The sequence below is a fragment of the Mus pahari genome, chromosome 2, assembly GCF_900095145.1.
Source record: "Mus pahari chromosome 2, PAHARI_EIJ_v1.1, whole genome shotgun sequence".
Taxonomy (NCBI): domain Eukaryota; kingdom Metazoa; phylum Chordata; class Mammalia; order Rodentia; family Muridae; genus Mus; species Mus pahari.
Genome location: NC_034591.1, coordinates 19,363,793 through 19,367,876, shown reverse-complemented (window position 1 = coordinate 19,367,876; position 4,084 = coordinate 19,363,793).

Genomic DNA, 4,084 nt, shown 5'->3' with positions numbered 1-4,084 from the left:
TCTGCTTACCACAGCTTTTCCGGGAGATATCTTGATTTAAGTCACATCTGTTTAGGAGTCTGGCAGTGTATAGAGATTGCCTGCGTAGAGTGATGGTTTCTTCCCATCCGATCAGGAGACCGACTCTCCTGATGGAACTTTCGCCTAATCACATGTCACTTTACCATCGGGTACCCGCTGATCATTGACCCCTCCGGACAGGCCACAGAATTCATCAGGAATGATTATAAGGACCGGAAGATGACAAGGACCAGCTTCTTAGACGATGCCTTCCGGGAGAATTTGGAGAGTGCTCTGAGATCTGGGTATTATCAGCCAAGTCAGGTTGAATAGCTCAGAACCTGCCAAGCACATTGCCAACAGGTTCTTCATAAAAATTCCAGGTCTCAGGCTGGTGAGATGGCTCAGTGGGTAAGAGCACCCGACTGTTCTTCCGTAGGTCCGGAGTTCAAATCCCAGCAACCACATGGTGGCTCACAACCATCTATAACAAGATCTGATGCCCTCTTCTGGAGTGTCTAAAGACAACTACAGTGTACTTACATATAATAAATAAATAAATCTTTAAAAAAAAAAATTCCAGGTCTCTGTGTCTTTTATTCGAAAGCTAAACGGGACCAAGTGGGGGTAAAAAACCCCAGAGATAACTGGAAACAAAAGGTGTGGCAATCCCCACCATCACTAGCAAAACACTATTATACACAGCTCTAGCTCTAAGTGACCCAGTGCCCTCTCCTGACTTCTGCAGAGGCACACACATGGTATACATTCATACAGACACATAATTACACATAAACGAAAACAAATCCTTGTGTTTAAAAACTTTACATAAACCCAACAGGGTATCCAGATTCGGGCAGGCAGGGTGGTAAAAGCACTGCCTGGGTCAGGTCTGAGGACACCAGTGAAAATGAGCAGACGCCCAGATTTGTCTCCTGGTCTACACACACACACACCACCCCCTGTAGCACATGAATGCTGGCACTGACATACACATTATACACACATAAGATTTAAATTAACATGTAAAAATCAGTTGCACTAACACAGCCTCACAAGAGCCTAGAAAGAAAATTACAAAAGTAATTCAATTTAAAATAATATCAAGAATTAAGCCGGGCAGTGGTGGCACACACCTTTAATCCCAGCACTCGGGAGGCAGAGGCAGGGGGATTTCTGAGTTCCAGGCCTGGACTACAGAGTCGAGTTCCAGGACAGCCAGGGCTACACAGAGAAACGCTGTCTCCAAAAATAAAAACAAAACAAAAAAAAAAAAAGAAACTGGAACAGAGAGACACGGCCCAGTGGAACCCAGTGCTCATGAATAAACTCTCTCCTATATGGGCAAATGATTTTAGACAAATGAGCCAAAACCATTCGGAAGTCTCTGTGACATGGTGACAGAAAAACTGGGTATCCTACACACTGAAGCCGAATGTCTCACCTAACATCACATAAAACAGACCAAAAACTTGCTACCAAAAAAAAAAAAACATTTGAAGCCGGGCCTGGTGGCGCAGGCCTTTAATCCCAGCACTCGGGAGGCAGAGGCAGGCGGATTTCTGAGTTCGAGGCCAGCCTGGTCTACCAAGTGAGTTCCAGGACAGTCAGAGCTACACAACTACACAGAGAAACCCTGTCTCGGAAAAACCAAAAAAAAAAAAAAAAACAAAACTTGCACCTGAGACCTAACACCATAAAACTTAGAGAAACAAAGAAGAAAAAGCCTGGTAACTTTGGCTTTAGCAATGATTCCTTGGATCAGACACCAAAGGCACAGGCAACAGCATCAAAAGCAGGCATGGTGGCTCACACGTGTAGCGCCATAACTCAGTGCCACAGGAGCACGGACTGCAGCACTTCAAGCCTGGGTGCAGATGAGTTGGAGGCGGGGCAGATCGCTACATAGTGAGACCCTGCCATCAAACACAAGACAAAGACGATCTGACATGCAACACCTAAGAAAGCCTCATTTACTGCTTATTAAAGTTTAATGAGACTGGCACCAGGAACACTACTTGATAGAGAAAAGACTAACCAGACAAGAAAAAGAAAACCCTATGCCAAAACTATTGTACATATCAGACGCATGGAAACGTCTTCACTGGTTAAAAAAAAATGTTTAAAACAACACAAACTCTCAAGGCCAGCCTTGAAATGTGGAGGACAGTATGAACACATGAGATGTTTTATTTCTTACTTTGAGGGATAAATGAAAGCACACAATGGTGCCTCTGCCTTCCTAATGCTGGGATTAAAGGCCTGTACCACCACACCCCCACCTGCAGTGTTCTTTGTAACTTCTTATGACTCAAACATTTGTAAGTAACAAAGGAAATAATAGCACACAGAAAAGGCAATATTGACTAATAATAATAATAATAATAATACAAAATAATTGTAAAAAAAAATGTGCATTTGTTGGGTGGCTTAGGGTAAGAACACTTCCTGTTCGTCCAGAGGACTGGAGTTCTGTTTCCAGCCCCCACACCTGGGGTGGCTCGCCACCACCTGTAACTGCTCTCCACGGGCACTCACGTATGTATGCGCACACCGGAATAGATACACATTATTGTGAATACATTTTTCTGAGGCAGAGTTTCTCTGTGTAGCCCTGGCTGTCTTGAAACTGATCTGTAAAACATGCTGGGACTGGAGGTGTGCCCCACAACTGCCTGCCTAAATTCTTTCTTTTTTTTTTTTTTTTTTTTTTTTTTTTTTTTTTTGGTTTTTTTTTTTTTTTTTTTTTTTTTGGTTTTTCGAGACAGGGTTTCTCTGTATAGCCCTGGCTGTCCTGGAGCTCACTCTGTAGACCAGGCTGGCCTCGAACTCAGAAATCCGCCTGCCTCTGCCTCCCGAGTGCTGGGATGGTCCTGGCTGGTTTTTTGCTTGCTTTTTTTTTTTGGGGGGGGGGTGGCTTAAGATTATTTATGTGGGGTATGTGTGTGTGTGTGTGTGTATGTGTGTCCTCCAAGTGTGTGTGGTGGTGCCCTTGAACACCAGAAGATGGCATTGAATGCCCCGGAACTGGAGTTAAGGTCAGTTGTGAACCACCTGCAGTGGGCGCTAGGAACTAAACTCAGGTCCTCTGGAAGAATGGGAAGTGCTCTTAACTGCTCTTATCCATCTCTCCAGCCTTTTCTTTTTCTTCTGGAATTAGATGCAAAAGTCCTTACCATTCCTGTGTTTTCCTATGGGCTTAGGTAGCCCCTGTGAGAGGGTCATCCATGCAGGTTGAGGACCTCTGTTCTAAGGTGTTGATTACCCTTTTCTCTATCTCCCCTGGTACTGCGCATACCAGCTGCCTCAGTGGAACTCTAGTCCGTTGGCACTTTGGATGCCTTCCTCATTCTCATCTTTCTGTCAGTTTCTGGTTTTAAAAGACCGGTGTTTTTTATTGTTTTTTTTGTTTGTTTGTTTGACTGGTTGTTTTTTTGTTTTTGTTTTTTGTTTGTTTTTTAACTGGGTTGGTGGAACAAGGTTGTAATCTCAGTCTCAGGGTTTGGATTAGCCTTGGATGTCTAGCAAGTTCAAGCCAGGCTGGGCTACAAGAGACCATAGGGAAAAACAAAACTCTAAAGGAACTTGCTATTTGCTTCTTAACACTACAGTTTATAATTATGTTGTGGGGTTTTGTTGGGTTATTTTTGTTTTGTTTTGTTTTTTGTCTACCTGAATGTAAATTTCATCTGGGTCCTTCTTCACATTGGTTTGGGGTTTTTTTGTTTTTTGTTTTTTTTTTTTTTTTGAGATGGGTTTTATGTAGCTCAGGCTAGCCCCCAGCTGACTGGCTAGCTGAGGATGACTTTGATCGTCCTGCGTCCACCTCCCCCATGCTGAGATCACAGGCATTTACCACCATACCTATTTATACTGGACTGGGCATCAAACCCATAGCTTCTTTGTGCTTGACCAGCACTCGGCCATCTACACCCCTCGCTGGCTTTCCAGTATCTTGAACAGACATTTACATTTATTTACAGACAAAGTAAATATATCCTTGGTACCTGAAGGAAAATATTTAACATCTCACAGTTTGGGTTTCCTTGTAGTAAAATGGAGATAATAAAAATTATCATTATCT